At 40.5% G+C, this 13,311-nt stretch overlaps 1 protein-coding gene across 31 annotated transcripts in view; it reads left to right on the top strand.

Annotated features, from left to right (window-relative positions):
* Macf1 (microtubule actin crosslinking factor 1) overlaps positions 1-13,311 on the top strand; it is a 334,558-nt gene that overhangs the window by 250,316 nt on the left and 70,931 nt on the right. The gene's annotated exons all lie outside the window — the stretch shown is intronic.

Below are 13,311 nucleotides of genomic sequence, written 5' to 3'. Positions count from 1 at the left end.
GGAAGAAAAGACTAAATAATCTCTTTAGGAAATTCCATTTCCTAAATGAGTCTCTGATTATTGAGGAAATCAAATTGTATGTGCCTAACAGGAGACTAACAAGAAAGGAGGGACCCTTACATCACTGAAGCTTGAGCAAAAGAATTCCCCCAGTATGACATTAGTGGGAAGGGTAGAAAGAAATCTATTAGTTCTTACAATAGCTAGAGGCTTTCCTCATTCTGAAATTCCCTGGGTAGATTTTACTTGTTAAGAATTGAGATTGGGCTGAGGTTGTAGCTCAGTGATAGAGTGCTTGATTCTTGGCACCACATAAAAATAAAGATATTGTGTCCATCAACAACTAAAAAATTAAAAAAAAAAAAAGAATTGAGATTATTCTGAGTCTTAACTCTTTCCCTCCCTTGCACCTCTGCTACTCCACGGGAACCATGTTGACTTCTTAGTCAGAAAGGATGTGGGTGGTACTTTTAGCATCATATTGTCAAGCAGCATCAAGAAGCCTGGCATGTGGTGGCACTTTCCGGTAATCCCAGCTACTGGGGATGCTAAGGCAGGAGAATGACAAGTTCCAGGCCAACTTGGGGAATTTAGTGAGATCCTGTTTCAAAATAAAATTTTTTAAAAAGGGCCTAGAATGTAGCTCAGTGGTACAGCAACCCTGGGTTCATTTAAAAGAAAGAAGGGCAGGGAAGGTGGAGGAGGGTAGTCACAGAAAGAAAAGAAAAAAGAGAGAAACATGGATGAATTGGGCTGCTGGGATATAGGTGTGGTAGTAGGCTTCCCTTGGACTATTCCACTCCTAATTCAGGCCAGCAGAGCTCAAGGTCAGGGACTCAATACACTGCAGCTTTTATCTGGGGGAGCTAGATACCCTAGTCTGAGACCAGAACAAGAAAAGTCCCTAAGCTGGGTATGTTGGCAAATATCTTTAATCCTAGCTACTTGGGAGGCTAAGGCAGTAGGATCTCAAGTCAAGGCTTGCCTCTGTGAAATTTAGTGAATCTTGTCTCAAAAAGGGCTAGAGATGTAGCTCAGAGCATGAGGTGCTGAGTTCAATGTCCAGTACACTGAAAAATAAGATTAATTAAATAAATTATTTTTAAAGTCTTTTAAGTCTCTTAATTTAGCTGGGCATGGTGGCACACACCTGTAATCCCAGCAACTGGGGAGGCTGAGGCATGAGGATTATAAATTCAAAGCCAGCCTCAGAAATTTAGCAAGGCCCTAAGCAACTTAGTGAAACCCTGTCTCAAAAAAATAAATGAAGGAAGGAAGGAAGAAAGGGCTGGGGTTGTAGGTCAGTGGTAAAGCTCTTGCCTAGCATGTGTGAGGCCCTGGGTTCAATTCTCAGCACCACATATAAATAAATAAAATAAAGGTCCATGGATGACTTTAAAAATATATATGTGTGTGTGTATGTATGTGTGTGTGTGTGTGTGTATATATATATATTATATAAGAGAAAAGAAAAATAAAAAAAATTTAAAAGGTTGGGGAAATTAAAAGGGTTCAGTGGTTAAGCAACCCTGGGTTTAATTCTTGGTACAAAAAAAAAAAATTTTTTTTTTTCATTTAATTTTTTGCCTCAAGGTTAGCAAACTTAGGTGCTCCTGTAAGCACATTTGAAAAACCCTTGGAAGACAGGGCCCAGCGTGTAGTAGAAAGACTGCCAATTGGTATGGAGGTACTTGCCCCTTCCTTTCAAATGATTACAAAGGCAGTATCAGCCCATCTATGGTTTTGCCAATTAGTACACCTGCCTTGGAGCAAGTCACTAAAAGATAAAGCAAATGAGGTCAGCATTATCTACCTGCCCCAGGAGAGAAAGAAACTCAAACTTAGTATGGCTTATCACTTGCAGGCTTAGGTATCCCTGGATTTATAGCAGCCAAGATAAGTAGGTACCCTTTGCCCTATTCCCCTGCCTTGTGCTGACCCTTTGGCCTGCCCCTTCCTTCTTCCCTCCCTTCCTCCCTTTCCCCCCATCTTTCCCTCTCCCTCCCTCCCTCCCTCCCTCCTTTCTTTCTTCTTCTTTCTTCTTCTTCTTCTTTCTTCTTTCTTCTTTCTTCNTTCTTTCTTTCTTTCTTTCTTTCTTTCTTTCTTTCTTTCTTTCTTTCTTTCTTTCTTTCTTTCTTTCTTTCTTTCTTTCTTTCTCTTCCTTAAACAAGGCTACTTCAATAGAAACTAAGATCCAAGGAAGTAAAGAAAATAGCCTACAACAGGCTTTCTCAACTTCAGCATTATGAGATTTTGGACTGGGTTTTTTTTTTTTTTTTTTTTTTTAATTTAGAAGACTCTTTTGTGCATAGGATATTTAATAATATCTCTGACCTGTAACTACTAGAAATAGTAACTTCCCAGTTGTGACAACCAAAAGATGTCTTCAGACATTGCCAAATGTCCCCTGGAAGGCAGAATCGCCCTTCTGAGAACCACTGCCCTGGAAGAAAATTGCCACTTATGTATGGAACATATAGGATTCGGTTAGAATGGGTACTACTTGATTAAATTAAATATTTATATAGCAAGCAGTCTTCCCATAATCTGATTGTGACTCTGTAGTAAGAACTGCCTCTAAGTCAACCTTCCTTTAGCCACTGGATTCTTTATTTTTACTGGTGCTAATCTGTGACTGGCTCAAAAAGCTCTAGTCACTTTCCCTGGCATGTGAAATTTGTGTACAGTTGTTGATGGAGGTGTTTGGCTGATGATACGTTTCTAAAGAGAAGAGGAACTTCCTTTGTGGAAATATTTCAAGGAGCTCCCTTGTTCTGTGCCTTTAAGGGGAGGCGATAGTATGTCAGTTGTTCTCTGCAGCCAACCCAGTTTGGCCACTGATATTTATAACCCTTATGTGAGCCCCCACCCCACCCCCCCAAAGAATTCCAATGCTCTGTAATAATCTTCTCCACCCCCATCATACCAACTGCCTGAGGAGAAAGCAAAGGAGCCTTTGAGGCCTTTAAGTTTTTCCTTCATATTGAACCTTTTCCAGCTCCCTTTTAAAGTATTGCCACTTGGTATTTTAAATGTAAGCATCACAAGGAAAATCCCAAACTTGCAGCCGTTACATCATCTTAAAGAAGTCCACGCCTCAGTGAAGGTAGTGAAATCAAATGGAAAGTTGTCAAGAAAGCATTGATAGATTTCACAAAAATCTGTCTGGAAATTTTTACAGCAAAGGGAGATTTTTAAAGCAACAAATCAATATATCCTCAACCAAAGAAAATGAGCAGTTTAACTTGAGTTTACCGAAATCCTTCACATACAGTATCAGCACCTAGCATTCACAACTGAGATTCATCATATGATTTTGTACAGGAAGGAAGAAAAGTCTGTTTTCAGAAAAATACTACAGTGTACCCTATGCAGAACTTGTATTGATTGCTGAGTATTTGATTAATGGACATGGTTGAGATCAGCACAGATTAGACTTTCTTGCTGGATCTAGAAGTAATTGGTAAGTGATCTAACTTAGTTTGACCTTGAAGCCAAGTACAATGGCATGTGCCTGTAGTCCCAGCTTCTAGTGAGGCTAAGGCAGAAGCATCACATAAGGCCAGAAGTTCAAGTCCAATCTCACCAACATAGCAAGACCCTGTCATAAGGATCTTGTGCACTTTCAAGCTGACTGGATAGTGTATGAGCTATAAGCCATGAGCCTTTGGGAAGTGTTGAGTTACTCTGAAGGCCCTTGATTGTTACTGTTGGCTACTTTACCAGGAAATAGGTGAATCTCACTGGTAGTTGAGTCAGGACATTGCACCAAAGCATCACTGCCCCAAATGGCTGTGTCTTGTCTCCTAAGACCTGCCCAAGTCTCAGCTGTCCTAGTTTCAAAATGTAGCTATAAAGAGAATGTTTTCCTCCCCACCTTCTTTAACACTTTGCCACAGTGGCACACACCCATAATCCCAGTGATTTGGGAGGCTGAGACAGGAGGATCATAATTTCAAAACCAGTCTCAGCAGTTTAAGGAGGCCCTAAGCAACTTCGCAAGACCTTATCTCAAAATAAAAAAATAAAAGGGCTGAGAATGTGGCTCAATGGTTGAGTGACTCTGGGTTCAATCCCTGGTACCAAAAAATAAAAAACAAAACTGCCACAACCAGGTGCTTCTGAGTCTCTGGTATTGGCTGTGCAAGATTAATGGGACACTCTTAATCCCAGGCCCTCACAAACCAGAATTCCTATTCCAAAGGGGGATCTCTCAGAACTTTGAGCTACCCAGAGATGAGAAAATTGCTACATGATGATGTTGCATTGATCCCTTTGTGGGGATTAGAAGGAAGGGATTCCATGTTCCTTTTAATCTGTCTTATTGAGCACTTACTGTGCTAGTCCTTGGATTGTTGCTGGGTTGCAGACAGTCTCTGGTTAACAATGTGAAATATACACAAAGAATCATAGAGGTAGTGGTTATTTAAGTGCTGCAAGAGAGACCTGAGTCTAAATGACCTCTAGTAATCCTGTTGTAAATCAGACATTTTAAATGGGAGATTTGAAAAGGTAAAAGTAACTTCTTCAAGCCATTTAGCAAGTCAATGTTTAAGTTGGGATTGAAAGGTCTATTAGGTACCAAAATTCATGCTATCCCAGTGGTTCTAACACAGGACAGTTTTCCCCTTGAGGGACATTCTACCACATTTAGTTCAGAGATATTATTTATTGTCACAAATGTAGAAGCTGCTTCTGGCATCTAGTGGGTGCTGCATACTGCACAGTGGGTGTTACAACATACAGATAGCCCCTTAACAGTAAAAGACTTATTCAACCCACTTCTAGAAAGATAGGAAATTAGATTTTTGCCTTTTTTCCAGTACAAGAGTTCCAGAATGCTGCCTGGGGAAGCTTCTGTGGTTTTCCTCCCCCTTTCCAGAAATCAATTAAGAAATAGTGTTGCTTCCAAGAGTGACTTATACAGATTTGTTGGATAAAATCGGATCTTGGTGAACTAATTTGAGTCAGTGGCTAAAGAATTCCCTCCATGCTTGACCAGTCCCCACCCCACTCTGCCACAGGGATCCTGCTGTGGAAATCAGTCAGCTGTGTATCTCAAGCAACTTCCTGTAGGGTGTGTTGTGGAATGGCATCAGCCCCTGCACCAGCTGGGAGTGCTGATCTCAGTGTGATTTTTATCAGACTGTCTCTTTTGAGCTTTGCTGTTTGGAACAAAGGACCCTCTGTTAGGAAAGCAGAGCCCTGGTATGATTGGACAGCCAACATATATGCACATGGTTCCCACAGGGGGAAAAAAGAGAGAGACAAATTATTCTGTACCTTCTATAACTTGGGTCATCACCAAGGTGAATTTCCTGAGCTTTTGTATGTATTCATCCTTCTTTCTGTGAGTGCTTATCCTTCCCCCAAATTAATGCAGGAGCCACCTGATCTAAAGAATTAAGCTCTGATTTCAATTCTATCTACTCTGTAGGAGTTGGTGTTTCCTTGTGTGTCCTGAAGGAATTATCATCTTAGCCCAGTTTCCTCACCTCTCCATCTTTCCTTCAGAGCTTCATTTCTTCTCTACTACTAGTTGGCATATGTTAAGAGCACACAATCTCATTTCAAATATTAGCCCAAACACAGCAAAAACAAAGCAAAAGAAATTTGCTGCCTCACATGCATTTGAAGTAAGCCAGACTCTGAAAGATTCTAAATGCTAAATCATACCTTTAGGGGTTTTGTGAGAATTAAATGAAGTTATATAGATAAAAGCATTAGTTATTAGGTGCTCATTAAATGAAAATGTCCTTTTTTAAACAAGCTTATTCAAATATACAAATGAGTTTTGTGAAATTTCTGTTCCCCCTCCCCCAGTACCAGGGATTGAACCTAGGGCCTTATACATGCTAGGCAAGAGCTCTGTCATTAAACCATAGCCCCAGCCCTTTTATTTCAAGACATGTTCTGACCATATTGTCCACAGTGGACTCAAAATTGTGATCTTATACCTTAGCCTCCCCAGGAATTTGGATTACAGGTCAGGTGTGTGCTATCATACCTAGCTGTGAAATCTTTTTAATAAGAACCCTCGTCCCCTTTTGTGCCTAGGGACAATCATTCTTCAGAAGATTTGATCAAAAGTACAGCACTAGATTAGATTAGCACTTTTTCTTAGAAAATTGGAAATTATGAAGATAAAGTAAAATTTGTTTATGGCAGCAGTAAAACAAGTGGATGGTCAGACAGCTTTTCTGAGTCATATTTGTAGGAACAAGTTTAAGAGTTGATTCTGGACTGGAGTTGTGGCTCAGTGGTAGAGCTCTTGCTGAGCATGTGTGAGGCCCTAGTTTCAATTCTCAGCACCGCATATAAATAAATAAAATAAAGGTCCATTGACAACTTAAAAAAATATATTAAAAAAAAAAAAAAGACTTGTTTCTGATCCCAGTGTAGCAATGCATAGTCAGGTTTAGGTCATTACTCCATAATACAACTTTAAATATTTTTATGTACATACAAAAACATACATACACATATACATACATATGTCCATGTTCACTTGTTCATTCGAATTTATTCTTATATGCATCTTATCAGAATCCCACAGTCAGCAAGTTTTTCTGAGACCATTTTGGCCTTGGCTTATGTGCTCTACAAATCAATATTATTTTCATATCATTAACCAAAATTAACCAGAAGACATTACCAGCTCAGTGACTTGCCCAGACAGACTCAGTTACCCATTAAATCAGCTATAATGATCTCAGGGTCCTTGGCCTAATTACATAGACCATGTTATCGTCCTCTGTTGTATTGCAATGGCAACTACCACATCAACATCTTTAGGAAATATATAAATATATCTTTTAATTTTAATTAGTCTTTAATTAAAATATTGAGACGTAAGGGGGAAAATATCAGCATAGTTTCAGAAGAAATCAGTTTAAAAACACAGATATAATTCATTTCCCTGCCAGTTGCATACCAGATTCAGATATTTTACAGAAATATCTTATCTTTATCCTTCAATTATTTACAGTGTTTACAAATACATGTTTTGTTTTTTGTTTTTGTTTTTCTTTGGTACCGTGGATTGAACTCAGAGGCACTTGACCACTGAGCCAAATCCCAAGTCCTTTTTGTATTATATTTAGAGACAGGGTCTCACTGAGTTGCTTAGCGTCTCACTTTGGCTACGGCTGGCTTTGAACCCTCAATCCTCCTGTCTCAGCCTCCCGAGCTACTGGGATTATAGGTGTGCACCACTATACCCAGCTCAAATACATGTTTTTAATATTTGATTATATGTATATGTGAATCAAGTGGCAGGGAATTTCATTGTGTCTATTCAATTGAACCATTTATATCTTTATTATCTATTATATCTTTTTCATTTCCAAAAGATAAGCTCTGTTATGAGTCAAATTCTTTAAATTCAAATCTGTTTGTCTGTCTGTAAATAATGATAAGAATTACTTTAGTAACACAATGAGAAGTTTTAAAAAAATCTCTGTATTTTTTATTCTAACTCCTTTTCTAATGCACCCTTGCAGCATTCATTATTCCTTAAATATTCAGCCCAGATTCAGCCTTGTTCCTTGAAAATAGCCAAGCAACTTTGTGATAGTCATGCCACCCTGAAATTAGAAAGCCTGTCAGTCCCAGCAGAATGTCCACATCATCATTTTCTCAGGAAAGTGCCCCCTAAACTTCCAGGCCAAGTCTGGCCCTCTTGACTCATGGTCTTGTACTGTTGTCTTTTCTTTAAGAGTACTTATGCAATTAAAGTGAAATGAACCTCTGTCTCCATGGCTAGCATGTAGGCTCCTGAACATGTCTTGCTCATCACTCTGTCCCATGGTGTCTGGCATATTTATGACAATAAATATTTGTTGAACAAGCTGAGCATTATGGTCACGCTTTTAATACCAGCTACTTAGGAGGCTGAGGCAGGAGGATCACAAGTTCCAGACTAGCCTCCACCATTTAGCAAGACCCTCAGCAATTTGAGACCCTGTCTCAAAATAAAAAGGACTGGAGATGTCACTCAGGGCTGAAACACTCCTGGGTTCAATCCCTAATATAAAAAAAAAATTTTGATTGAAAAAGAGAATCAAGTATACAACTTAATTACTTGCTTCAAGTGGACAGAAAGAAGACCCAAGGAGACCAAAGAGAGACTGGTTAGAAAGGTAGATTTGGGATAGCACTGGTTCATAGAAGCCAGAAGAACAATCTCAAGAAGGAGGACCCATACTCACTCCTTATCTTTAATACTCGGTCATCTGACCCAGCACCCATCATTGTGCTGAAACTGTTTTTGTTTTTGTTTTATTTTTGGCAAAGTGAAGGGGGTGAATCAGAGATTGAACCCACAAGTGCTCAACCATTGAGCCACATCCCCAGCCCTTCAGCCCCCACCCTTTTTTTGTTGTTGTTGTAGGTGGACACAGTACCTTTATTTTATTTTTATGGGGTGCTGAAGATTGAACCCAGTGCCTCACATACGCTAGGCAAGCGCTCTACCACTGAGCCCCAGCCCTTTTTATTTTTTTATTTTTTGCTAAGTTGCTTAGGGCCTTGTTGTTGCTGAGCCTGGCTTTGAACTTGCCATCGAACTGCCTCAGCCTCCATGATTACAGGAGTATACCACCACACCCACCTAAAACTGTTCTCTTAAAAGTATTCATTGACTTCCTAGTTGCCAAGTCTAGAGGCTGGTCTAAATCACTGATCTCCACTTTCTTAAAATCATCCTGTCCTTTTACTTTCATGACATGGTTCTCTCCCTGTCTCTTCTCTGGATGCTCCTCTGCTTTCCTTTTTGTTTGTCTTCCTTCCTATTAAATATGTGTTCCCTTCTGCCCATCTCTCCTCACTCTGCACTCAGCCTCTGAGATGGCCAGCCCTACACTGTTACATGAAGGAAGGCTTTCACATCTTTGTCTCTAGCCCACCTTAGAGACTCTTGTCTAAGGATCCCTTCTGGAGACCTCCACACAAGTCTTTGGATGCTCTACACTTGAATTCAAATAATTTCTTCCCCTTGCTATTGTTTCATAATACTTCTATGCCTGTAGTTACCCAAGAGTAATACTATAATATTATCTTTTTAAAAAAATTTTTTAGTTGTAGATGGACACAATACCTTTCATTTTATGAATTTATTTTTATGTGGTGCTGAGGATCGAACCCAGGGTCTCGCACGTGCTAAATGAGAGCTCTATCACTGAGCTATGGCCCAAGCCCTAGTATTATCTTTATTTTTTATTTCCCCTCTAACCTCTACCTTCTAGCTGGTTCAGCTGTAAAGTCCAGACCTGCCTCTACAGTTTCTTTCACAGCTCATTTGCACTAGCTGTTATTTATCCTAGTATGTTTAAGACCCTAAAAGCTTCATTTGTTAAGTTAAAGATGTGTGTTTTTAAAAATGAGATAAATGACATTTGAATGAACACCCTGTCCCATAATCTTAGGAAACTTCCCACACATCACCCCTGGTCATGACCTGCTGATCAGTTTCAATTAGCTAAATCTTGAATGTAGTATTGGTTTTGAATAAAACATAATTTCCCCAGCTTGCCATTCAGAGGCCTTGGTTAAAGGACCTTTTAGCTACTTACCATTATGACCTCTCCTTTTTCCCTTTCATATGCCCACAACTTATGCCACACTGAATTAGAATTTGCTTCTTTAGGGACTATGCCATACCTGCCTCTAGAACTGTACTTTAGAAACACTGACTTTACCATCTGTGTATATCAAAATCTTAATGGGTAGATGTGGTTCTCTCCATGAAGCCTTCCTTCCTGCCTCTCACCCTTCCTTTAGGCCTTCCTTTAAGCCCCATGTCTTTTTCATCTCCACTGTCTTGGCAACCACTAATCTAAAAGAGGAACTGACATACAGTCATTTGGAAAGTCTACAAGAAGGAAAGGGCTTACAGGGGTCATGAGAGTTCCTGCAGAGTGTATGGAAAGTTTTCTCATGGGTTTGGGAATACATGAGAGCACAAAAAACATCAAAATCCCTTTAAAATAAACCCCACATCATGCTGTTTTGCTCTATGGAGCCACTCTTTAGCCATCTTTATAATAATAAAAGTACCAGAGGTATGGTAATAACTGATGTTTAACAGGTACAGACTAATACTGTGGAGTTTCTACTTGCCACTAAATAATGCTTGCAAAGTCTATCTAAGATGAAAGACATTTTATAGTTTTAAAATTGAATAAGATCCATTTTTTTTTCTCTATTCAGCAGTAAATCCTCCAAGACAAAGCCCCCATCAAGGTGGATGAAAAGGCATTTTAGAATCTAAGGAGGTGTGGATGTTGGGTCTCTAGATTGTCCTGAGGCCAGGCAGTTCCGATCTGGAGCAGACCATGGCAAAGTGCCAAGTCCAAAACTTGGAAAGGGAGGTGTATAGGGTGTAAGGAGACTCCACCCAACTGCCTTTAAATAGGAAGGAGCTAGAAGCGCCAGGATTGTTTTTCCTTCTAGATTCACTAAAGGAAAATCTGACACCAGATTCTGTTCTTAGGAATTTCAAAAGGAGTAGAGAATTCTTTGAGCTCAGTTATCATCTAACTAGAAACTAATTTGAAATTTGGCTGAGTGCTTATGCTTGTGGTTTCAAGGGTGGGGAAAGCATCCAAAGAGATACTCCGGAGCTGTGTTTCTCTTTTAAAAAGTTTACACACAGCATGTAAAATGAACAGATGCTTTTTTTGTTGTAACTATCAGGGCAACAAGAGGCTGAAAGCTGTAAAGGTATTTATTTCAGTCACTGAGATACCTATTGGCAGAGTTCCACATTCCAAAACTAAGGAGAAACTTATAAACAGATGAAAAAACAAGATGGACCTGAAGAAAAGAGACCTTGTGCTTCCTCTCTTGATTTCTTTCTGAACACTTACTGATGATTAAAAAAACAACAACAAAACAAGCCACTTATCTTTGTCTTTGTTTGGGAGGAGGAAGCATTGAGATACACACACACACACACTCACACATACATATCCATCTTTCTCTTTTCAACAGCCTGAGTTTAAACTTTGGGGGAGTTTTTCTTTTTTTCTTCTGATCCTGTGAATTAAACTTAGGGGTAAGCTACTACATTCTCATCCCTTTTTATTTTTATTTTGAGCAAGATCTCACTAAGTTGCCAAGGTGGTCTTAAACTTGCAATTCTCCTGCCTCAGCCTCCCAAGTAGCTGGGATTACAGGCATGTGTCATTGTGCCAAGTTCTCTAATATTTTCTTAGCACCTTAATTAGAGTATGACTACAGCTGATAATTTGAATCTCAACTTCAATAGTTGTTGGAATGCCCCATTTATTTATTTGTATGGAACATTGATGAGAGGGGCAGAATAAAGTAGATCTAAGTATGGGGAGGGATTAATTAAGAAAAGGCTGAATTGATTGGCACCTGACTTGGTAAGGAAATAGGAAAGGAATTTCTGGCCATGAAGTTTGTGATTCCACTCGAGATCATTCTTTATAACAGAATAATCATCCGCCCTTAGTCCAGAGCCAGAATTCCTTAGATTCTTCCAACCAGAGGAGCCCTGGCATGCTAGTCTGTTATGATATCTGAACACTTAAGTGAATGTATTTGGCCAGAGATTTGCTAGTGATATTGATCTTGCTTTCCCTGGGTTTTTCCAGTCGTGGTGAATAATTAAAAGAAAATTAAAACCCAGATTCCCTGATCAGTTAAGAATCAGATCTATAAACTAATCAATACTTAGGGTCACAGTATGTTAAAATTAGGAAACTCATCCTGAATAAACTATAAAGGATTTGTATGTCTGTTTCCCCAGATCTCTGCCAAATGATTGCTTGAAGTTTTGCTCAAACACCTCCAAGGTCAGGAAAGTTACCCCTTTCCGGTACACCCTATTCTTTGAATAGCTGTGAGAAGGCTCTCTGTTGGCTTGAAATCTGCCCTTGGATCTTAGTGTGCCAGCTTAAAGAGACATCCAGAACAAATTTCCTTCCTCCCACATACCAGCCCTTCAGATACTTCATGTCGACACGCCTCCCAGAAGGAACTTTCTCTAGGTCAAGCATTCTTGGTTCTTTCTATTATATATATTCTTCTTCATAGAACAGGGTTTCTAATGTCTAGGACCAAGAGGACACAAGATTTGGGGCAGCTCCTTTAAAAGTTTTAAAGCTAAAGAATATTAAAACAGGAAGGCTGTAGAAACAGTCTAGTCTTGTCTCCCACACCCTCTTTCAGTTTACAGATGGAGAGTCTTTTGTATTTGAGTGGGTAGAATTGATCAGCAGCCTCTTTTGAAGTAAGAAAGGGTGAAACATTTGCCAAAGAAAGGTCTTTTAGTTACCAAGTTCTCATCATCAACTTCAGCCTCCATCTCATTTTTGCCAAGGATTGCTTTGGTTACCCAAGTGAGCCTAAGGTTCAGCTCAGGGGTTCACTGACTGATCTCCATACAGCAACTACTGGCTTCATTTTCTGTTTGTTTAAAGGATAGAAGTAACTTTTCCATAAATTTCACCAGCTATATTGACCACAATGTCCAACAGGGATTCAGACATTTTAATAAACTTACTTTCTTTTTCTTTTGTAAAATCAGAGAATGACCATCACAAAAGGAGCAGGGCTTTGCACTTCTTAGACTAGTGGACAGTCTCCTGAGTTGCCCTTTGTAATACTTGAAATACAGACACATGCTTTTCATCTGGCCCCAAGGAGGCTCAGGTTTCCTTGGATGCTAAGCAATAAGGAGCCCAGGTGTTTGGGCATGGAGCACCGCTGCCGGCTTCGCCACCACTTCCTGCATCCCATTTTCCACAGTCATCAGGTTTGTGGGCCAAGAATCCTGGTGGGGGAATGGATCAAGACTCCATATACCTGAGAAGGGGTGGGGGGAATGTAGTGTGCCTGTAGTTTATCCAATAACTTGGTCTCTGAGCGTGACCGAATTCCTCGGGATACCAGTTATGTGCTGGGTTTCAAGCTGGAGTGGTTTTGGATCGGCAAGGGGCGCGCTAAAGGTGACATTGTAAAGACTAAGGATAGCTTTGGCGGCAGAATTGGAGCCGAGGGCGATGAAGGCGGCGCGACCCTGACGGCAGATGGGGCCCCAAGTAGCCCCCTTCCCAGAACCCGCTGGCTAGGGAGAGGCGGGTGCACCGGTCCTGGGCTCGTTCGCCCTTGGGCTTGCTGGGAGTCTGACCGGAACGAGGCGGGGGCGGTAGGGGGCCGGGTCAGCAGGAGGAGGGCGGGGCTTTCCTTTGTCAGGGGATTTGCGCGGCGCAGCAGATCCTCGCGCTGGTGCGATTTTCCTAGCTCGGCCTCTCAGGTGGGCGGGGCTTATTTGGCCCCGGG

Source organism: Marmota marmota, unplaced genomic scaffold (assembly GCF_001458135.2).
Source record: "Marmota marmota marmota unplaced genomic scaffold, marMar, whole genome shotgun sequence".
Taxonomy (NCBI): domain Eukaryota; kingdom Metazoa; phylum Chordata; class Mammalia; order Rodentia; family Sciuridae; genus Marmota; species Marmota marmota.
The sequence above is the reverse complement of the archived record's forward strand: the minus strand, read 5'-3'. Positions and strand labels throughout refer to the sequence as shown.